Source organism: Macrobrachium nipponense, chromosome 5, assembly GCF_015104395.2.
Source record: "Macrobrachium nipponense isolate FS-2020 chromosome 5, ASM1510439v2, whole genome shotgun sequence".
In the NCBI taxonomy this organism is placed as follows: Eukaryota; Metazoa; Arthropoda; class Malacostraca; order Decapoda; family Palaemonidae; genus Macrobrachium; species Macrobrachium nipponense.
The window spans coordinates 5,763,437-5,787,495 of record NC_061107.1 but is presented as its reverse complement, the minus strand read 5'-3'; the positions used below and the strand labels follow the sequence as shown (position 1 = coordinate 5,787,495).

At 45.8% G+C, this 24,059-nt stretch overlaps 1 protein-coding gene and 1 pseudogene across 2 annotated transcripts in view; one reads left to right on the top strand and one right to left on the bottom strand.

Annotated features, from left to right (window-relative positions):
• Window positions 1-24,059, bottom strand: part of LOC135215150 (uncharacterized) — a 115,566-nt gene that overhangs the window by 22,284 nt on the left and 69,223 nt on the right. The gene's annotated exons all lie outside the window — the stretch shown is intronic.
• On the top strand, window positions 79-24,059 carry LOC135215366 (3'(2'),5'-bisphosphate nucleotidase 1-like; annotated as a pseudogene).

Genomic DNA, 24,059 nt, shown 5'->3' with positions numbered 1-24,059 from the left:
ACTGCCAATTCGAAAAAAATACTATTCAAAATACACCCGAACCATCCACTTTCAACCGAGAGTGGCAAGATGGCCGCCTCGAAGGCATGGTATGCGGGGAAACCTCATTGTTTGTTTACATTCGTGACGAGGCATAACGTAACCTACATAACGCTGCCTATATAACGTAACCTACTGATTACGTCCGTTTCGCAACGCCTTCTTTGCCGCAGTGATAATGGTGTGATTCGTTCGGCGTAACTTGGGCGCTCTGTAGTAGCTAGTATCTCGCTTTCGGGGCAACTGGGCATCTAGCCGGGTCATTACTAAGGGTATGTTGGTTTGCTATTGGTAGGTACTACTATAGGGCTAGCTAGTATACCTATACTAGCCTATCACTTTCGGGGCATCTGGGCATCTCGCTGGTTCATTACTCCTAAGGGTACGTTGGTCCGTATCTCGCTTGTGGGGGCATCTGGGCATCTCGCCGGGTCATTACTAGCCTAGGTAAGGCAACGTTGGTCCTTATCTCTCTTTGGGGACATCTGGGCATCACTCTGGGTCATTACTAAGGGTACCTACCTATGTTGGTTCATATCTCACTTTGGGGGCATCAGGACATCTAGCCGGGTCATTACTACCCATACCTAGGCAACGTTGCTCTGTATCTCGCTTTGGGGGCATCTGTGCATCTCGGTGGGTCATTAGGCTACTACTACCTAAGTAAGGGTACGTTGGTCCATACCTACCTAGCCTAGGCTATATCTCTTTCGGGCATCTGGGCATCTCGACGGGAAAAAACTGTTTATTAGCCTATACCTAGTTTATTAGATTGATTGATCGTGAGTTACTAGGGTATCTGGCGTCACAAGTACCAGGGTCACTGACACTGATATTTCGGGCTTATAATAGGGTAAAAAACCGCATGGTACAGGGGTGGACCATGTACGATCAATTTGTACAACCCCAAGAAAAGTACATTATAACGCGCCCTGACACTGGAGTAGAGGTCTTTAGCTCCGTTTCTCACCAACAAGAAGTCGCGACTGATGCCCATCTCCGATGTCAGGACGTTATAATGTACTTTTTTGGGGGTTGTTCACGTTGATCGTACATGGTTCACCCTGTACCATGCGGTTTTTTACCCCCCTATTACCTAATGGTCCGGGATAGGGCGAGGGTCAGGGCACAGTGCTCTGATGGGGTTTAGGAAGGCTAGCTAATTGAGGTTAGGAAGGTGGGGTCTGTTGAGGCAGGATATGGTACCCTAATTGAGGGTAAAGGTTAGGTTTGTTTTCATAAGCTACAAATGAACTGTTTTACCGTAGTAGTAGGTATCCTATTGTAAATCGTCTCTCAGCCTTCTTCTAGGGTTTGGGTTTGATCATGGAAACACTAGGACCGGGTCTGTTGTGTTCAGTTGGGATGATGAAATGCGTTTGGTTCTGAATTAGGTGATTTTCACGTGAAACGCCTTTCATAGGGTGGTTATTTTTTTGGAAGACTCCAGCCACCTCTAACGGATTGCAGCCACCTAAACTGAAAAAGTACTGTAATTTGCTGCCATGAGCATCGAGTCAAGGGTTGTGTCTAAATGACAAAATTATGGTATAATTCAAGTGCTTTTACGGGAAGGGGCTGCGTTCCAAGAGAGCTGGGTGCTATGTCGCCGCTCGGTCATTTACCCTATATGTCCCATTCCTGAAAAACCCGAATTTTTTCTACGTTATCGAATAAGTCAAAGTGTTGTAACAGTGCACTAACATTCACGTTACGTGCTTCCACTCAGGAAGGTGGAACGGGAAAGAACGGCTGCATCTAGACCAGAGCGCGGGTTTATGAACCATACTGTTTCGATTCCTTCTGACTGGTTGGGTTTTAAAAAAAATCAGTAGGCCTAGGGCATGACCTAGGCCAACTGGGCATATGACTGACTGGGTTTAAAGTACAGAATAGGAAAAACAAAAAAAGTTGCAAAAGCATTTATGAATAGCGCATGGTCTATGAGCTGCTTTTGTTGTTCCCAGATTAATTTTGTATAAATTTTAACATGCAGTGTTTATAAATTTTTTCTTGATATTTCAGAAATTCTAACTAACATACATATAGCTATGTAAATATGTTTTTGCTTGTATTTTCATGTTAATTTTTTTTCCAAATTTATTAATTTACAACCTTATACTATACTGTAATGCACTGGTGATATCTTCCTCTTTTATATTGCAGGAGCTGTATTTTGCTAAGGTTTAAGAAGGCATATCTGTTCTGTCAAAATGGCACTAGCTCAGAATATGCCTCTTTTGTCAAGGCTGGTGTCATCGTCGGTGGCAATTGCCAGTCATGCAGGGGGAATAATAAGGGATATTCTTAAGAAGGAGAACTTGGCATTGTAGAAAAAGAGGTAAGAACAATGTTTGCACCAAGATATCGTAAATGCTACATTGTATTTTGTTTTTTATTATTCTGTGATTGGGATGACAACTGATCATATAGTTTGTTGGAGATATGTGGCTAACACTGTGTTAGTTTGTGCATGCATAACTTTGGTTTCACTAAGACTGTTTGCCACTTACTAATCTTACCTATACTACCTGTGATCTGCTCAGTTCTGCCTGCTCATGAGACCTGACTGTTATGAGTCTTTCACACCACTTCCAGACTCAAACTGGTGTCATTCAAATTTAGTTCCCACTTCTTCCGCTTTCATTTACTAAGTGGTTCACGCCACTCGTCTGTCAACGCTCATGGGTTTGTATTTGAACAAAATTAATTCTGGTTAGGTGAGATTCTTTTTGTTCATGAGTTGCAAACATTTGTTTAAATTTTGGTAATTTTGGAGGATCCTTATGTTTTTTCTTTTCCAGAATGCAAGTGATCTACAAACAGAGGCTGACAGAGCTGCGCAGCGTTGCATAATAAGTTCACTGAATAAATGCTTCCCTAAGATTACATAATAGGTGCAGTATTATATTTTGAATTTTACAAATTATTTTGTACTGCAGTAAGTTTGCATTTAGTGAAAATATTTCACAAAAAATTAGTGTATATGTTAAAACTTGGAGAAATACTGCAGTGTATTTTTACTTTTTATACATTCAACTTCCACTGTCAGATATAATTTAGCTATAGACTCCATCGTCCCCGATAGAAGTTTCGAATTTCGCGGCACACTCTACAGGTAGGTCAGGTGATCTACGCCCTGCCGCTGGGTGGCGGGAATAGGAACCATTCCCGTTTTCTAAGTCAGATTTTCTCTATCGGCCGGGACATCAACATTGTTGTTGTTCCTCCTGATTTGATTTTCGTGTTTTTTCATCGCTATTGATCTTCTTTTTGGTGACGTATTGGATCTTTGGTTGGGCATACTCTTTCGTGGACTGTTATTTGGACTTGATTTTTGGATTTTTCTCATAATGTCGGACTCTAGCTTTTCGGTTAGAAGACAGTGTGTGAATGAGGGATGTATGGTGAGGCTACCGAAAGCTTCGGTAGACCCTCACACAGTTTGTAAGGGGTGTAGACAGAATGAATGCTCTGTATCTAACACCTGTAATGAATGTGTAGGTTTGAATGAGGAAGAGTGGAAGAATTTGAATTCCTATTTAAGAAAATTGGAAATGGATAGGGTTAGGAAGGCTTCCTCCAGAAGCGTAAGTAGGTCTCGTTCTAGCGAGCCAATTAATATAACACCTAACCCTAAAACCTGTATTTACTTCCTCTGCTACTACTAAGACTGCAAACCAGCAACGGAAATTGCCGATCTTAAGGCTGCACTTGAAAGGATGGAACGTCAGATGCAAACTTTAAAAGGTAAGCGCAGTGATAGTGACGTAAGTGTACCCAGTGCAGTGGAGGGTGCGTCTGATCGGCTTCATCTCGCTCCCAGGCCTAGACTGCTTCCAAGCTCACAGGCCCAGAGGAGAAGGAATGTCAAAAGCCTTACGGAGGTTATGGAGAATCCCCACCGATCAGGCGTCCCCTCGGCAGATTCTGTGACGACCCGAACTGCCAAGGATCGCTATAGGAAAAGCATCCTAAAAAAGTGTTTTTCTTCTTCAGATTCTTCACCACAAAGAAAGGGCTGGAGTTCTGATGAACTTTCACGCCCCTTAAAAAGAAGTTGGAAAGCTCCAACGTTGGATTCAAGTCCGGAGTTTTTCCCTGAAGGATCGCCTTGCGAAAGGGAAAAAGCCAAAAAGAGGTATATTCCAACTCTCAACTCGGAGTCTCCTTCCTCCTCTAGACTTCCTTCACCTACATCGGAAAAGGAAGAAGAGAACTGCTGCGGCAAAAATTCTACTAAAAGTACAAGGAGCAGATCTCCTCTTTAGTAGGAGTTCTTACGAAGGATGACTCCCAAAAGAAAGGACTCTTTCCTTCCGATAAAAAGATCTACAGGAGGAAAAGACGTCTCTGGCACAAAAAATCGCTTATGCTACTCCTCGGACAGGAAGTAGAAAGAATGTGCCAAAAGCGCCAGAAAAGCCATCCTGGCGCAATGCGCCAAAAGCGCCAGCCTGGCGCAATGCGCCAGAAGAGCCAGAAGCGCCAGCCAGGCGCCAGAATTTACGATCTTCTTCCAAACGACATTTGAACCAAGAGGATTCTTCTAGCTTTCAGCGGGATCAGCCTTTACCTGACTCTAGATGTCGCACAGGCGGCCGTAGCCCCTATCAGGATAGAGCTTTTTCCGTTGAGAGCGATACGAGAGGACATCCTTCCTCTGACAGGAGAGAAAGACGTCGCACAGGCGGCCATCGCTCTTGCCAGGAGAAGGAGAGAGTCTTGTTGCAGGATCAGCCTATCTCTCGTAAGGACGCAAGTTGTCGCACAGGCGGCCGTCGTTCTTGCAAGAGTGGGGTAGATGTTGCGAGGGACTCATCTCCTATCGAGAAGAAACAATCCTCTTCGGAGATTGAACTTGATTTGGAAGATGTGTCGGATTCGGAAGATCATACGGCTGCAGGCTTATCGGATTATAAGACGCTAGCAGCCCTCTTACTTCAAGAGTTTGGAGACTCATTAAGCCCTACTGCTCCACCTTCTCCTAGATCTTTGTTTACCAGCACTAAGGTCTCAAAATCGTCCTCTTTCATTAAGATGAAACCGACCATTTCTATGAAAAAGTGCTTCGTTTGTCGGAAACTGGTTTAAAACCAAGGAGGAAGCGGGGGGAGAACCGTATTTGCCTGCCCTCCTTCCAAACTGGCAGGAAAAGAGAGGTATCTGGTATGAGACGGGAGAATCACTGGGTCTTGCTCTCCCGACCTCTGCCGAAGCAGATTTTTCAAATCTTGTTGACGCTTCAAGGAGACAAGCCTTGTCATCAGCTAAGATCACATGGGGGACTTCAGAAATGGACCATCTACCAATCAAGGGATTGTTTCATGTCTTAGAAGTTTTTAACTTCTTAGACTGGTCCTTGGGGTGTTGGCTAAGAAAACTCAGGAGACGGAGTTTCTTAGCCCAGAAGTCCTTCATAGTGTCCTGTCCTGTATGGACAAAGCAGTCCAGGATGGATCAGGAGAAGTGGCTTCTCTCTTCGGAACTGGAATTTTGAAGAAAAGGACTTTGTTTAGTTCTTTTCTAACGAAAGCAGTCACTCCTATCCAGAGGTCGTCCCTGCTTTATGCGCCTCTATCGGATCAATTGTTGCCCTTCGCAATTAGTAAGGGACATTTCACATTCTTGACCTGAAAAGGCCACACAAGATCTTTTGGCCCAATCCGCAAAGGAAAGCGAGGACCTCCGTTCCTGTGAAGAGAGAGACACATACCCTCAACAGCCCTTTCGAGGGAGTTCCTCTTCTAGACCCTCCTCTAAGAAGAGAGGAATACCAAAAAGAGGTAGGTCTGCATTCAGACCTATCAAGAAAGCCAAATGAGATTCCAGTCCTTCAAGCACCGGTAGGAGCCAGAACTCTGAAATTTTTCAGAAGAATGGGCTCTGAGAGAGGCAAACAGCTGGTCTCTTTCAGTAGTAACGAAGGGATATCTTATCCCCTTTCGAGACAGACCTCCTTTAACGACGACACCCGAGGGAACTGTCGGCCGAGTACAGGGACCCTGCCATGAGAGAAGCACTTTTTACATCTTGTAGAACAGATGTAGCAAAAGGAGGCCATCGAACTGGTCCAGGATCCGCATTCCCGAGGATTCTACAACCGTCTTTTTTTTCTGGTTCCGAAATCCTCGGGAGGGTGGAGACCGGTTTCTGGATGAGCGCATTGAACTGATTCGTGAGAACACAAGTTCTCTATGGAAACATCCAAGTCGGTTCTTGCGGCTCTTCGTCCCGGAGATTGGATGGTCTCCCTGGATCTACAGGATGCTTACTTTTCATGTTCCCCTGCATCCCTCATCGAAGAAGTTTCTTTGATTCATGATGCAGGCAGAGTATTCCAATTCAGGGCCCTGTGCTTCGGCCTTTCTACAGCTCCTCAAGTTTTCACGACCCTAATGAGGAATGTTGCGAAATGGCTACATCTGAAAGGGATAAGTATATCTCTTATCTAGGGACGATTGGCTGATAAGAGCAAAATCGGAACATCAGTGCTTGAAGGACCTGGAGACGACTTTAGAACTGACAAAATCACTGGGGACTACTCGTAAACCTCGAGAAATCACAATTGATCCCCAGACAGAACATAGTCTATCTGGGGATACAGATGGATTCTCGGGGTTTTCGGATTTTTCATCGCAAGAGAGAATTGCTCGAGGCTTGGAAAAAATCTCGAACTTCTTAGGAAAGGAACGGAGCTCGGCGAGGGAGTGGCTCAGTCTGTTGGGCACCCTTTCCTCGTTAGAGCAGTTCGTTTCCCTAGGGAGGGAGATTGAACCTCAGACCTCTGCAGTTCTATCTCAGACGAATGGGGAGTCAGAAGACAGGAGATTTGTCAGACTCGTTTCCCATTCAGCAGGAGATAAAGTCAAACTGAAGTGGTGGTTAACCCCCTTAAGAAGAAACGAAGGAGTGTCCTCTTGATTCGGAAACCCTCTCTTAGTGTTGTTTTCCGATGCCTCGGAAAACAGGTTGGGGAGCAACATTGTCCAAAGGAAGTGGCAGGTACCTGGACGAAGGAACAGGTGGCAACTGCACATCAATGCGAGGGAACTCCTGGCCATTCATCTAGCCCTGGAGTACTTCGAAGCGGAAGTCAGAGGAGTGGTAGTCCAAGTCAACTCGGACAATACCACTGCTCTGGCTTACGTCCGAAATCAGGGGGGCACTCACTCTTTCTCACTATACGAGATCGCAAGAGATCCATTGACCTGGACGGACGAGGAACGGGGCATAATACTCCGGACAAGATTTGTTCAGGGAGTGAAAAATCTAAGAGCAGACAGATTGAGCAGGAAGGACCAAGTACTTCCGACAGAGTGGATGCTCCACTCAGAAGTCTGCAAAGAGCTTTGGTCCCTCTGGGGAAAACCTCAGATCGACCTGTTTGCCACGTTCCTCTCCAGGAAGATGGACAACTTCTGCTCTCTAGAAGAAGATCCCAGAGCCATAGCGATCGATGCTTTCCTTATGGACTGGTCAGGCATAGACGCCTACGCCTTTCCCCCATTCAAGTTGCTGGGGGAAGTGCTAAGAAAGTTTGTTGCATCGAAGGGAACAAAACTGACTCTAATTGCTCCCTTCTGGCCTTCCCGAAACTGGTTCACAGAGGTACTGGAATGGACGGTGGACTTCCCCAGATCTCTTCCAGAAAGGACAGATCTGCTCAGACAACCCCACTTCGAGAGGTTTCACAAAAACATCCAAAGTCTCTCCCTGACTGCCTTTCGACTATCGAAAGACTGGTCAGAGCGAGAGGCTTTTCTAAGAAAGCTGCAAGTGCAATCGCTAGAGCCCGCAGGTCCTCTACCTTGCGGGTCTACCAATCGAAGTGGGAAGTTTTCCGTAGATGGTGTAGGTCGAAGAAGCTGTCCTCTTCCAATACCTCTGTGACCGAAATCGCCGATTTTCTTCTCTTCTTAACGAAGAGTCGAAGTTGGCTGTATCTACTATCAAGGGATATAAGAGCATGCTCTCAGCTGTTTTTAGAAACAGAGGCCTGAATTTAGAAAATAATAAAGATCTTCATGATCTCATTAGGTCTTTCGAGACTTCCAAATTGAGATCTTCTCTCCCCCCGAGTTGGAACCTGGATGTAGTCCTCAAATTCTTGACTTCTAACAGGTTCGAACCTCCAGATAAAATCTCGTTCAGAGATCTTACGAGAAAATGTATATTCCTGTTAGCCCTCGCAACTGCTAAGAGGATCAGTGAATTGCATGCTTTGGACTCTCGGGTGGGTTTTAAGAAAGACTCTGCTGTGGTTTCTTTTCAACATCTATTCCTAGCAAAGAATGAGAACCCTTCTAAACCTTGGCCTAGAAGTTTCGAAGTCAAGGGACTCTCTTCCCTGGTAGGTAGAGAGTTGGAGCGGTCTCTTTGCCCAGTCAGGACCCTGAAGTTCTATCTAAAAAACAAGACACGCTTCAGGGATGTCGCCAGAGTCCTCTGGTGTTCAGTAAGAAACCCCAAGAGACCTATGTCAAAGAAAGCACTGGCGTTCTTTGTCAGGGATGTGATACAGAAGCTCACAGGATTGCCAAGAGAACTCCTTAAAGCTGCTTAGGGTAAAAGCTCACGAAGTCCGTGCAGTTGCAACTTCCCTATCTTTTACTAAGAATATGTCAATGAGAGACATTTTAGCAGCAACTTATTGGAGATGTAATTCAGTATTTGCATCCCATTATTTAAAGGACGTTAAAGTAACATATGAAAAATGTTTTTCTCTTGGACCGTATGTATCAGCGGATACTATGCTGGGACATGGAGCGGATGCTGATCCTTAAATAATTTTGTTTTTGTTTTCTTTAATGACTATTTGTAACAATATTGGTGTTGAGTTTTTGGGTTGCTTGAAAGGATGTTCGGGGATGACTCCTTTCAATCGTAGTACTAACCCGACGATAGGATCAGGTGATCGGGATCAGTGTCGTGCTTTATGATAATGCCATTAGGCAAGGTGTTTTGTCATGTAAATGGATAGGACCCCATTTTTTTTGACAAAGATCCTAAGGTTCTGTCGCGTAAGAGTAAGACCCCTTTGACAGACCATCAAGAACTCTTAGCATGAGGTCACTACCTCGCTGAGGCTCTTGAAGCGATGCAGGCTCCTAGGCAGTAGCCATGAAGTCTTTGCTAACACAGGTAGGAACCAAGGTTTTTCATACAATCAACTTACCTGTCAGATATATACATAGCTAAGACTCCGTCGTCCCCGACAGAAATTCAAATTTCGCGCCACTCGCTACAGGTAGGTCAGGTGATCTACCGGCCTGCCTGGGCGGGCAGGGACTAGGAACCATCCCCGTTTTCTATCATATTTTCTCTGTCGCCGGTGGTATCAACATTGTTGCTATTACCTCCTGACTTAGATTCTTATTTCATCCTTTGATCATCGTTTATCGGCTTTTTGGTGACGTATCTGGATCGTGTTTTTGGCATTCGCTACTGTGGACTGTTTTTTGGACTTGCTTTTTGGATTTTTCTCAGTATGTCTGATTCAAATGTGAGTGTGAGAATGTGTGTGAATGTAGGCTGCAGGGTGAGGATACCGAAAGCTTCGGTTGATCCTCACACTGTATGTCGTAAATGTAGGGGGTTTCAGTGTTCTGCTACTAATACTTGTCATGAGTGCGAGGGATTAAATGCAGAAGAACTGGGAAGACTTTAACTTCTTATTTGAAGAAGTTAGAGAGGGATAGGTTAGAACGTACTGAAAAGTGTGAGTTCAAGGCCTATTGAGCCTTTTATTGATACTTTTCTAATCCTAATGATTTAGATTCTCCCTGTGTCTAATTCACAAGGTTTACTTTCGGAATCGGCCTCGGAAATCGCCGATCTGAAAGCTACTATTCGAGACATGAAGTCCAAAATGGCGGACTTACAAGGTAAGGCTAGTGAAAGTGAGCATTACAGTGAAGTGAGTTCTCCCAGTGTTTGTGGAGGGGGCGTTTGATCGTCCCTGCGGCGCTCCCAGGCCTAGACCTCTTCCAAGCTCCCATGCCCAGAGGAGGAAAGGAAAGTCGAAAGCCTTAAGGGAGGTCGTGGGGAATCCCCAAGGCGGTCAGACGTCCCTTCAGCAAGCTCTGTTTCGTGGCAGGCTGCTCAAGGGCGCTTTAGAAAAAGCGTCCTTCGTGAGTGTTTCTCATCCTCTCCCTCTCCCTCACCTAAACGAGGGTGGAAGGAGTCGGATTTATCGAGGCCTCTGAAACGGCATTTGAAAGAACTGAATTTGATTCGAGCCCAGAGCGTTTCTCAGATGACGCTCCCTCGTCTATTAAGAAGGCGAAGGTGGCGTCAGCGTCACCCGACGAGGACGCAGAAGAACCCTTTCCTACTTCTCCCCGATTGATGACGAAAGGCGTCATGCAGTTGACGTGGGAGAAGCTTCAAGGAAGATTATCATGGCAGTACAAGAACAACTGGCCTCTTTGGTGGGAGTGTTAGCGCCTCGTAGGAAGGACGTTGCGCTTCCAATCAAGAAGTCTCGTCCTCTCTCCCCTGCTAAGCGAGAGGCGTCATGCAAAACGTGAAGCTTCTAAAACAAAAATATCGCAGAAGCTTCGGGTTCGAGAGCGAGATCGGGAGGATCTTACGGAAGACACGTAACGCCAGAGAGACGTGAGACGTCTTTTAGGCATGAAAGCGTCTTTTAAGGCTGATTGAGACGCGAGGGCTCCAACCAATATTTGGCGCCAGTTAGGACGCCTTTTGAGAGCGGAGCGTCTTCCAGGCGCGAGGCGTCATCCGGACGTCAGCAGCCACACAAGCGGGAGGCGTCAGCCAGGACGCTTGGCGGACGAGAAGCGTCATCCATTTATGGAGAGAAGCCTGAGCTTTTGGCGCCTTCCAGGACTATTAAAGCGGGGAAGAGGAAGGAATATCATTCCCGTTAGCACCCCTACTGCCTATTAGGAGTTTGTCTCCTCCAGAGGAAGGACGTACGGATTTGGCAGCGGAGACTCAATTAGATCCCGAGTTAGAAAGTAGACTCGGAGGAAGAGTATCAAAAGAGAAAAGGACTGTCGAACTATAAAGTTTTGACTGCCTTGCTTCTAGAGGAGTATGGAGACGACTTGAACTCCTGCCGCTCCTTCTTCTCCGCGCTCTCTTTTTCGATGCTAAGACGAAGAAATCTTCGTCTTTTCAGAATGAGCCCGCCATTTCGATGAAGAGGGCTCTTCAGTCCTTAGACTCTTGGATGAAGTCTAAGAAGGAGTTAGTCAGAACAGTCTTCTGCATGCCTCCAGCGAGACTAGCTGGGTAAAAGAGGCATTTTGAGTATCAGGACGTGGGAGAGAATATGGGTATTGCTCTTCCGTCTACGTCAGAAGCGGACTTTTCGACCTTAGTTGACGCTTCACGTAGACAAGGTCTGAACTCGGCACGTATTACTTGGGCATTTCTGAACTGGACCATCTCCTCAAGGGACTCTTTCATGTATTGGAAGTTTTCAACTTCTTAGATTGGTCCCTTGGGGTGATGTCCAAGAAAGCCCATGATTCTGAAGGACTCGAACCAGAAGTCCTTTTGTGCATTTTGTCTTGTATAGACAAAGCGGTTCAGGATGGCTCGGTTGAGATCTCCTCTTTGTTTGGAGCAGGTCTTCTAAAAAAGAGGACGGTATATAGTGCCTTTTTAACCAAAGCAGTCTCCCACGCTCAGAGGGCAGCGCGCTGTATTCGCCTTTGTCTGACTTTTTGTTCCCTTCTCAGTTGGTGAAGGACATTTCTCGTTCATTAACTGAGAAGGCGACTCAGGACCTTCTGACGCAGTCAGCAAGGAAGAAGAAGCCTGCTTCTACACCTGACAAGAAAGGACCGAGTACATCTGTTCAGCCCTTTCGAGGTGGCCCGACCTCCAGACCTCCCGCAAGAAGGAAGGCTCCTGAGAAGAGAGGTAGGTCTGCCTTTCGTCCCTTTAAAAGGGAAAGTGATGCTTCTCTCTCCAAGCACCAGTAGGTGCCAGGCTCCTGGGATTTGTGGAGGCCTGGACACTTATAAACGCAGACGCGTCATCGTTGTCTGTAATAAGGAAGGGATATCGTTATCCCTTTCCTGAACACTCCTCCCCTAACGTCAACACCACGGGAACTAACAGCCAAGTACAAGGATCCTGTGCTGAGGGATACTCTTCGATCGATGGTGGAACAAATGTGGACAAGAGAGCGATAGAACTAGTACTGGATCAAACTCCCCCGGGGTTTTACAATCGCCTTTTTCTGGTTGCGAAGGCCTCGGGAGGCTGGAGACCAGTACTAGACGTCAGCTCTCTGAACAAATTTGTTCGGAAGGAGAAGTTCTCGATGGAGACTTCTGCCTCAGTCCTTGCGTCATTGCGACAAGGAGATTGGATGGTGTCTCTAGATCTTCAGGACGCCTATTTCACGTCCCGATACACCCTTCATCGAAGAAGTACCTCCGTTTCATGACGGGGGGAAGGATCTTTCAGTTCAGAGCCTTGTGTTTCGGCCTGTCCACAGCTCCTCAGGTATTCACAAGCCTGATGAAAAATGTGGCGAGGTTTCTTCACCTCAAAGGAGTAAATATCATCTCTGTATCTGGACGACTGGCTCATCAGGGCCAGATCAGAGAGACAGTGCTTGGAGGACCTGACGTTAACTTTAGATCTGATCAGAGCGTTGGGATTACTCTGAACCTCGAGAAGTCGCAGCTGACCCCCAGACAGAACTTAGTCTATCTGGGGATTCAGATGGATTCTCGGGGTTTTCGAGTATTTCCTTCGCAAGAGAGAATCGCAAAAGGTTTGCAGATAGTCTCTCTCTTCTTAAGGAAGGAACAGACGTCGGCGAGGGAATGGTTGAGCCTTCTAGGGACCCTTTCCTCGCTCGAACAGTTCTTCCCGCTAGGAAGACTTCATTTACGTCCGCTTCAATTCTTCCTCAAGAAGTCTTGGAGTTGGAAAACTGGACAACTTTCGGACGCCTTTCCCATTCCAGTGGAGATAAGACCGCACCTGGAATGGTGGTTGCCCCCTCTGAAAGAGAACAAAGGGATCTCTCTAAAAAACCCAGAACCCAGACCTAGTGTTGTACTCCGACGCGTCGGAGAAAGGTTGGGGAGAACATTAGGCTCGAAGGAGGTGTCAGGCACTGGGAACCAGCGCAGGTGTTGTGGCACATAAACTGCAAAGAGCTCTTCGCCGTGCATCTGGCTTTGAAGAGTCTAGAATCTCTGGTTTCGAACAAAGTAGTGCAAGTAAACGTGGACAACACCACCGCACTGGCCTACATTCGAAAACAAGGAGGGACTCACTCCTCGTTCCTTTACGAGCTGACGAGAGACTTTTGCTTTGGACGTCTCACAGGAACATCTCCCTTCTGACAAGGTTCGTTCAGGGAGTAAAGAATGTGAGGGCGGACAGACTCAGCAGGAGGAACCAGGTCCTTCATACAGAGTGGACCCTACACGAGGAGGTGTCAAGGATCTCTGGTGCTGTGGGGGACACTCATGTGGATCTCTTCGCCACATTCATCTCCAAAAGGCTGGCAGTCTTTGCTCGGTCGTGGAAGACCCAAGAGCTCTTATGGTAGACGCCTTCCTGCTAGATTGGTCTCGCGTAGACGTCTATGCTTTTCCTCCATTCAAAATCCTGGGACTAGTACTGAAAAAGTTTGTGGCGTCAAAGGAGACGAGGATGACATTGATAGCCCCCTTTTGGCCTTTTCCGCCCAAGATTGGTTCACGGAGGTTGGTTTTTTTTTGGGTGGTGGTAGAGTGGATCGTAGACTTCCCCAGATCCCTACCAAGAAGGATGGATCTTCTCAGACAGCCACACTTTCAAGAGGTATCATCAAAACCTCCCCGCTCTCGCTCTGACTGCTTTCGACTATCGAAAGACTCGTCAGAGCGAGAGGGTTTTCTCCCGAAGTTGCAAGCGCGATCGCGAGAGCACGCAGAACCTCCACTACGAAAGTATATCAGTCGAAGTGGGAGGTTTTTAGAAGGTGGTGTAGAACTAAGAAGTTGTCCTCCTCCACTACCTCTATAGCGGAAATTGCTGATTTCCTTCTATTCCTGAGAGAGCAATCTCATCTAGCTGTATCCACAATAAAGGGATACAGAAGTATGCTCTCGGCAGTCTTCAGGAATAGAGGATTAGATCTGGCAGATAATAAAGATCTCCACGATCTCATAAGGTCCTTTGAGACTTCAAAGTCTAAGGAACCGGTCCCTCCTAACTGGAACCTAGACGTCGTTCTCAAGTTTCTTTCATCTGAAAGGTTCGAACCTCCTCATCTGGCATCGTTTCGAGACATCACAGAAAATGCCTATTCCTATTATCTTTAGCTACGGCAAAGAGAGTTAGTGAATTACATGCTCTGCAGGATAAAGTTAGGTTTCAAGGGAGACTCAGCTATTTGCTCGTTTAAGACCCTGTTTTAGCTAAGAATGAGAATCCCTCGAATCCCTGGCCTAAGTCATTCGAAGTCAAAGGCATATCGAGTCTCGTAGGAAGAGAAGCAGAAAGATCTCTATGCCTGTAAGAGCTCTAAAGTTCACATTCAGAGAAAGCATCAGATGGGAGGCTCTAGACAAGGTCTTTGGTGCGCGGTAAAAGACCCCACAAGATTGATGTCCAAGAATGCTCTGGCGTTCTTTGTGAGGAACGTCATTACAGACGCGCATAAGGTCTGTTCTGACGAACAGTTGCGACTGTTGAAAGTTAAAGCTCATGAAGTGAGAGCAGTAGCGACGCTCTCTCGTTTCATAAGAATATGTCGCTTAAAAAAACATCATAGATACGACATTTTGGAGATGCAACTCAGTATTTGCATCTCATTACTTGAAAGACGTTCGTGTGACATATGAGAAGTGTTTTTCTCTGGGTCCTTTCGTATCGGCGGATACGATTCTGGGTACAGGAGCCGACACCAATCCTTAAAAGTATATATTTTTCTTCTTCTTTTTAGATATGGTCTGGAGTCTCTTCGAACAATGGAGGACTTGGTTTAGCACGGGCGGCCGTCTATGTTGTTCAGTAAGAGAATCTTGTCATATCTAATTAGATGAGTATAATTTTTTTTAGAAAATTATGTATGTGTGCGTAGTGGTTTTTGAGTTACGGTTGTTGTGAAGAGTTCGGGGATAACTCGGAACAATCTTTAGTTCTAACATATGGTTAGGATCAGGTGGTCGGGATTGGTTGTGTGTCCTTCATAAGGTGTATTGTCATATAAGATCAGCACCCATTGACAAAGTCCTTTCAGGCTCTGCCGAGTAAGCGGATAAGGGATAAGACCCCATCGGCAGACCCACAAGAACTCTTGGCCATAGATCATATATCTCGCTAAAGTTTCTTGAGGTGATGCAGACTACTGGGCAAACACCCACGAAGTCTACCACCTATCAGTAGGAACCAAGGTTTTATTTATACCCTACAACATATGTTGTTTACCTGTCTATTCCATATAGTAGCTGTCTCTTACCCTCCACCGAAGGGTGCCAATCAGCTATGTATATATCTGACAGGTAAGTTGATTGTATGAAAATGATATTGTTATGTTACAATAAAGTTTTCATACATACTTACCTGGCAGATATATACAATTAAAGGCCCACCCCAGCCTCCCCGCAGGAGACAGGTGGAAGAGAGAAAATATGATAGAAAACGGGGATGGTTCCTAGTCCTGCCGCCCAGGGCAGGCCGGTAGATCACCTGACCTACCTGTAGCGAGTGGCGCGAAATTTGAATTTCTGTCGGGGACGACGGAGTCTTAGCTATGTATATATCTGCCAGGTAAGTATGTATGAAACTTTATTGTAACATAACAATATCATTTTTATTTTATTACCTACAACGTATGTTGTTTCCCTGTCTATTCAGTAAAATTAGCTGTCTCTTACCCTCCGCCAAAGGTGCCAATCAGCTAAGTATATATCTGACAGGTAAGTTGAATGTATAAAAATGATATTGTTATGATACAATAAAGTTTGTTCATGAAACTTACCCAGCAGATATATATATAGCTGTATTTCTCCGAAGTCCGACAGAATTTCAAAACTCCCGGCTCACGCAGTGGTCGGCCAGGTGGTTAGTACCCATTCTGTCAGGAACCATTCCCATTTCTATTCAGACTTTTTCTGTCGCCGGTGTTGATAAACAACTGTTTGCAACACCTCCGTCTAGGATTTTCGAAAACTTCTCTGTTACTTGAGTATCCTGTTTGTTTTTTGGTTATCGAACGTGGATTGTGCTAGGCTTACGCTGATAGTGGATTGGATTTGAATTTGGTTTGGTTTTTTCCTTTAACTAAGATGTCTGGGACTAGTTTATCTAGCACCAGAGTGTGTTGTATGGAAGGTTGTAAGGTGAGGCTACCGAAAGGTTCGGTAGACCCACACACAATATGTAATAATTGTAGAGAACATGTGTGTGTTATAAATGACCGTTGTAAGGAGTGTGAATGTCTGTCTGATTCGTGTTGGAAGGCTTTATGAATCCTATGTGCGGAAATTGGAGCGTGATAGGATACGGAGATCTTCCTCCAGGAGTGTATCAGTCAGTAGAAGTAAGGGTAGTAAGGGTTTCTCCTACTATACATTCAGTAGTTGGTACACCTAAATCTGTTGTGCCTTCGGGCCCTGAAAAATCAGTGGAAGACAATGCCCTTTCTACGATTCTGGAATCAATACGAAACCTAGAATCTAAAGTGCTCGCTTTGGAGGGTAAAAGCATTATTAGTGAACAAAAGTGCAGTGAAAGTGCCCCCAGTGTTGTGGAGGGGGCGTCAGATCGGCCCTATAATGCCTCTAGGCCTGGACCTCTGTCGAACTTCCAAGCCCAGGAAGACGGACATGTCGAAGAAATGCCGCAGGAGGGTTACGGGGAAACCCCCACCGATATGGCGTCCCTTCGGCAGAACCTGTAGACGATCCCAGGCTGCCAAAGAGTGTGCGAGTGCGCGTATCCTCCGCGAGTGCTTTTTTCGTCTCGGAGGCGTCCTCCCCTAACAGAAGTTGGAGCATGAGAAGACGCTCAGTCCTCTGAAAAGAGCTATGATGTTAAGTGGTCGCACAGAAGGCGGCTTATCGTCAGTAGTCTCTCAGAGGAGGGCGCAGAGTCTCTTTGCGCTGCTTCTTCGTTACGGGCTTCGCCTCGAGACTTGGATTACTCTCCACCGCAAAAAAGATTGAAAACTCAAGGAGGTTGTCGCACAGGCGGCAGAGTCTTCGATCGCAGTGAAGAAGACGCTTCACGTCCTTTTTCTCCTGTTGGTTTGCGGTCTTCACCGGAGAGTTTTGCTGCATGGACTCCTCAAAGGAGAATTATGATGTCATCTGACGAGGACGCCTTGGAGCGGCCTAGTCGTTCTAAGAATAGAACTAGAACGGGTCCTGTGAGAAGGGATAGGGCTTCCCCTCGCCCCTCGCCTTCTCATAGGATCAGTTTTTCTCCTGAAAAAGAATCTTCTACTACAAAGAGTGTTATCAGGTCGATGCAACAACAACTTGCTTCATTGCTGGCTGAGAGAGAATCAGAAATTCGTCGAGAAGAAAAGATGATAGATTACCGATTAAAACATCGAAGAGGTCTCCCGCCAAGGGTGGAAACCGATCGTCTCTTTTCGGCCTGGTGAGGTACTCACTTCTAGATTTCGTACGTCTCACCTGCAGTTGGAGAAAGGGCATGAAAAACTTCCTACGAGGAATTTTGAGATCGAAAGGAAGGAATTTCGCCCAGACTCTCGAGGCTCACTTTATACAAGAACGGACGATCCTATGGTTGCGAAACGAGGACCGTCTACAGTCTGAGAAACTCGACGCTCCTAGTTCGGCTTGGAAGGAGCGGAGTGTTCACAGGGACGCCTATTTAGACAAGCGGTACGCTCGGACAGATGTCGAGCGTGACGCTCACCTGGACGCCAGGCGTGGCGCTCGATGGACGCTGAGCGTGACGCTCACCTGGACGCCAAGCGGGACGCTCGGCTGAGCGACGAGCGTGACGCTCACCTGGACGCCAAGCGTGGCGCTCACCTGGACGCCAAGCGTGGCGCTCGGCTGGACGCCAAGCGTGGCGCTCGGCTGGACGCCAAGCTTGACGCTCGGACGGATGCCAAGCGAGAAATTCAAACGGACGCTTTGTTGCATATCCATCAGGTATCACAGCAAGGTATTAGTATGGAACCTCAACTGCAATCGGCTTTTCGAAGAGACTCCCATCGAGAGAATGAGCAAGAAATGGTACCGCTTACTGATCTTTAGATATTAATATTCAGAATGCTCCTTGCACGTCAAAACAACGATCTTCATTAAAGCTCGGAGTGAAAGGACTTTGTACCAACCAGCTTCGGGAGTCACCCTTGGTCACTCCTATAGATGAGGAAGGATTAAGTAATATTTCAGAAGAAACGGAAGAGGATCAACCCGCTGTGTCAGATTCTTCTGATTATCAAGTTTTGGTTCGATTGCTTCGGGATTCATTTGGAGAAGAGTTTCAACCCGCAGCACCTCGGTCGCCTCCTTCTCAGTTTTCATTGTCAAAAACAAATAAGACTCCTGGATTTGTTAAAATGACAAAGTCTCTTTGTCCTAAGAGAGCTTTTAAGAAGGTGCAAGATTGGATGGAGTCTAGAAAAGCTCAAGGAAAGTTTTCCTTTGCCCAGCCTCCTTCAAGACTTTGCGGCAAGGCTGGGATCTGGTATGATACAGGTGAGGATGTCGGGTTAAGGGCTCCCGCATCGGCTCAAGGTGACTTTTCCAGTCTGGTTGACGCGCCAAGAAGGTCTCTTCTTTCGTCAGCTAAAATAACATGGACACCGGCGGAGATAGACCACCATCTGAAAGGTCTTTTTCGGACAATTGAAGTATTTAATTTCTTAGACTGGTGTTTGGGGCTGCTTGACACTAAGTCTCGTAGTCAAGACTCAATTAGCTTGGGGTAGCTATCCAGTGTTCTCGCTTGTATAGATAAGGCCGTCAGAGATGGTTCAGAGGAATTGGCTTCACATTTTTGTGCAGGGCTCCTGAAAAAGAGAGCTATCTACTGTAAATTTACTACCAAAGCAGATGTCTCCAACACAGAAGGCAGATTTGCTTTTTGCCCTCTTTCTGACCATCTCTTCCCCCAGGCTATGATTAAAAGATGTAGCTGGAAGTCTACAGGAAAAAGCTACTCAGGATCTCTTAGCACAATCTTCTAGACGTCCTGCGGTTCCTTCTGACTTCACACGACCAGTTTTCTAAGAAAATAAAGCCCTTTCGAGGTGGAGACGATCCTCTAGACCTTCTCCTAGAGGAAGAGGACTCTCTAGAGGCAGAGCTCAGTCTAAGTCCAGAGGTAAAAAATGAGGAGGGAGTCCTTCAGTCGCCAGTAGGTGCCAGGCTTCATTTATTTGCAGAAGCTTGGAAGAAGATAGAGGCAGACAGCTGGTCGCTCAACGTCATCGAGCGAGGATACAAAATACCTTTCCTGAAGCCTCCTCCATTGTGCACAACACCTATAGATCTATCACCCTCTTACCATGGAGAAAAACAACAGATCTTGTACGATCTGATAGAAACAAATGCTCGAGAAGAAAGCAATAGAACAAGTCGAGGACATTCAGTCCCCAGGTTTCTACAACAGGTTATTCCTGGTGCCGAAACAGTCGGGAGGCTGGCGGCCAGTTTTAGATGTGAGCAGTCTAAACCTTTTTATAGAGAGACAGACGTTCAAGATGGAGACACCTCAGTCAGTGCTTGCGGCCTTAAGACAAAACGATTGGATGGTATCACTGGGCCTGCAAGACGCATATTTCCACGTCCCGATACATCCCCGATCGAAGAAATACCTGCGTTTTGTCATGAAGGGAAGAGTTTTCCAATTCAGAGCTCTTTGCTTCGGTCTGAGTACGGCACCAATGATTTTCACAATTCTAATGAAGAATGTGGCGAGGTGGCTTCATCTTGCAAACATAAGGATCTCTCTATATCTAGACAACTGTCTCATTCGAGCATCGTCGAAAGAAAGGTGTCTGAAGGACCTTCAATCAACCTTAACTCTAGCAAAGTCCCTGGGACTTCTAGTGAATTTCGAAAAGTCGCAGCTGATCCCCACACAGTCCATTGTGTATCTGGGGATTCAGATGGATTCAGTGGCTTTTCGAGCTTTTCCGTCCCAGGGACGTCAACAGCAAGGATTAGAAAAAATATCAGTCATCTTAAGGAAAGAATCCATGCTCGGTGAGGGAATGGATGAGTCTTGCTGGGCACCATTTCCTCGCTGGAGAAGTTTGTTTCCTTGGGGAGACTACATCTCAGACCTCTCCAGTTTTTCCTGAAGGAGAATTGGGAGGACAAAGAAAATTTGGAGACAATTTTGAGGATCCCAAAGGAGGTAAAGGATCACCTAAAGTGGTGGCTCGATCCTGTGAAACTTTCGGAAGGAACTTCCCTCAAACTTCAGAGCCCTGACCTAGTGTTGTTCTCCGACGTCCACCACCGGGTGGGGAGCTACACTATGGAGGGAGGAAGTGTCAGGCACCTGGAGAGGGGAACAGGTGTTCTGGCACATAAATCTCAAAGAACTGGCGGCCATATACTTTGGCACTTCAGTTTTTCAAAGAAAAAGTCGCAAACAAGATAGTTCAGATAAATGCAGACAATACCACAGCTCTGTCATACATAAAAAAACAAGGAGGGACTCACTCACGATCATTGTTCAACCTAGCGAGAGAGATCCTGTTATGGGCGAGAACTCAGAAAGTAACGATTCTAACGAGGTTCGTTGCAGGCGTGGAGAAACGTCCAGGGCAGCTCCTCAGTCGGCAAGGTCAACTGCTGCCGACCGAGTGGACTCTGCATCAGGATGTGTCGAGAGCTGTGGAAGTTATGGGGACGTCCTCTAGTGGACGTCTTTGCAACAGCGAGAACAAAGAGGCTTCCGTTGTATTGCTCCCCGTGCTCGACCTGGGAGCAATAGCAATAGATGCACTTCTTTGGGACTGGACAGGGATGGATCTTTACGCATTTCCCCCGTTCAAGATTCTGGGAGAAGTAATGAAGAAGTTTGCAATGTCAGAAGGGACGAGATTGACGTTAATCGCTCCTTATTGGCCAGCAAAGGATTGTGGTTCACAGAGGTCATGACCTTTGTAGTAGACTTCCCGAGGACATTGCCCATGAGGACAGATCTACTCAAACAGCCCCACTTCGAGAGATACCACGGAAACCTCCCCGCTCTGAGTCTGACTGCATTCAGACTATCAAAAAGTTGGTCAGAGCGAGGGGTTTTTTCTAGACCGGTTGCAAAAGCAATCGCCAATGCGAGAAGAGCTTCCATGCTTGGAGTCTATCAATCGAAGTGGGCTTCGTTTAGGAGCTGGTGCAGAAGAACACGCATTTCCTCTACCACGACCTCTGTGAGCCAAATAGCGGACTTTTTGCTCTACTTGAGAAACGACCTAAAGCTTGCAGTCTCAACAATCAAAGGCTACAGAAGTATGTTATCTGTAGTTCTTAGACATAGAGAAATTGATTTGGCAAATAATAAGGATATCCACGATCTTTTAAGGTCTTTCGAGACTATAAAGATTCCTCAACCTAAGTTACCATCATGGAATTTGGATGTAGTACTTAAATTCCTAATGTCAAATCGGTTTCAACCCCTTCAGAATGCCTCTTTAAGGGATCTTACTAAGAAAACTATTTTCCTAACGACTCTGGCGACGGCGAAGAGGGTTTGTGAAATTCAAGCCTTTAGCAAGCATATTGGTTTTAGGGGCATAATGCTGTTTGCTCATTAAGTCCATACGTTTCTAGCGAAAAAATGAAAAATCCGTCTTAACCCCTTGGCCCAAAAGTTCTTTTGAGGATTTAAGGGTATGGCGGGGAAAAATCATGGGACACGAACCAGAGAGAGTCCTGTGCCCTGTCAGGGCTCTCAAGATTTATTTACAAAGAACGAAGGAATGTCGAGGTCCTTCTAACAACTTATGGTGTTCGGTCCAGAAGACCAGATTTACCGATGTCGAAGAATGCTCTGGCATTCTTCTTGAGAGACACATTAGACAGGCACATTCATCTTGCGAAGACAGTGATGTTAAGCTGTTGAAAGTGAATGCCCATGAAGTGAGAGCTATATCTACCTCGGTAGCTTTCCAAAAGAACATGGCACTCAATGACATTCTGAGTGCCACCTTTTGGCGCAGCAACTCGGGTGTTCGCTTCACACTACTGCGGGATGTGAAGACGACATACGAGAACTGCTATGCGCCTTGGACCATACGTCGCAGCAGACACTTTGTTGGGGGCTGAAAGTAGCACTCATCCTACCCTGTAGGAAATGGGTAGGTGAGTTTTTATGGATTGTTTTATGGTTGTAAGGTCGTCCGCCTGAGCCGGACTTCTTTCCTTTAGCCTAAGTGATGTGGGAATGAAATTGTTAGGCTGGTCAGGTGGTGAATTTTTTACTTCGTTGCCTCATAGTATGGTCAAAATGGTCTAGTCACATTGTGGTCACGCTCCCGTTGACAGGATCATCTAGAACTCACCAGCTATATAGGTCATACCTTGCTGGAGACTCTAGTAAAGCAGTAGCAGACTTGGGTGACAGTAATCACGAAGTCAGCTATGCTAACAGGTAAGGAACCAAGATGTTATTCATCTGCATGTAATATGTTTCCAAAAATCCTTTTCTGTCTCTCCCTACCTCCAAAGGTGGGATTCAGCTATATATATATCTGCTGGGTAAGTTTTCATGAACAAAATGATATTGTTAAGATACAATAAAGTTTGTTCATACTTACCTGGCAGATATATATAATCAAAGTACCCACCCACCTCCCCGCAGGAGACAGTGGGAATAGAAAATCTGAATAGAAAAATGGGAATGGTTCCTGACACCCGCCTCCCAGCGGCGGGAATGGGTACTAACCACCTGGCCGACCACTGCGTGAGCGGGAGTTTTGAAATTCTGTCGGACTTCGGAGAAATACAGCTATATATATATCTGCCAGGTAAGTATGAACAAACTTTATTGTATCTTAACAATATCATTTTATACATACTTACCTGGCAGATATACGATTAAATGGCCCACCCAGCCTCCCCTCAGGAGACAGGTGGAAGAGAAAATCTGACTTAGAAAACGGGAATGGTTCCTATTCCCGCCACCCAGCGCCGGGGCGGTAGATCACCTGACCTACCTGTAGAGTGTTCCGCGAAATTCGAATTTCTATCGGGGACGATGGAGTCTATAGCTAAGTATATATCTGCCAGGTAAGTATGTATAAAACTTTATTGTATCATGACAATAACATTTTTACACTTCTCTGACATAAATGTGGTTTTGAGCACTTGAATAATGGAAGCAATTGGTAGAATAGAAAAGAAAACATTCCTTTGTAGAGACTGAATTAACCTGACTTGCATGTGGATCTAGCAATTTTGTAATTTCTTAATCATAATATTGCTTTTATAGACTCAGTTTGAAGGATTTTGATCTGCTTAGGATTATACATATTTTGTGTAACGCTTTCTCTGTGGACTGTAATCTTTGCAGGGGAGGAAGGAGAGGAAGAAACACAAAATACCGGCGACAAAGTTTTTGATCCAGACGTGATGCAGCGGTGAATGTTAAGTGTCCTTCAGAACTGTCTTCACTGGCTGAGGAAGAGGTATTTGTCATGCCTGCTCTTGGGTAGTAAATAATTGAAGATCTGAATTCATGCTTCCAAGTTAAAACAGCCGTGAATTTTTTTGCTGATGAAGTTTCTTGGGAAGTTATTTTTAATTTCTGCATCCATGCACTGCATGTAGTATGTTATTATGTAATTTGAACAGATTTCTGTAGTCTTATTTACCTGAATATGACGGTAGGTTATTAAATGACGGTACTACCTGATAAAGTTAGGGCAACTGTACAAATAAGTTTTTAGTTGTTCAAATGAAATTTACAGCTCATTCTTTGGTTTATAAATTATGTCTCAAGCATTTTAAGACTAGTATACCCTTTCAGATTGTAGTATGGGTGGATCCATGGATGGCACTGCAGAATATACACAAGGTACCGTATTGTGA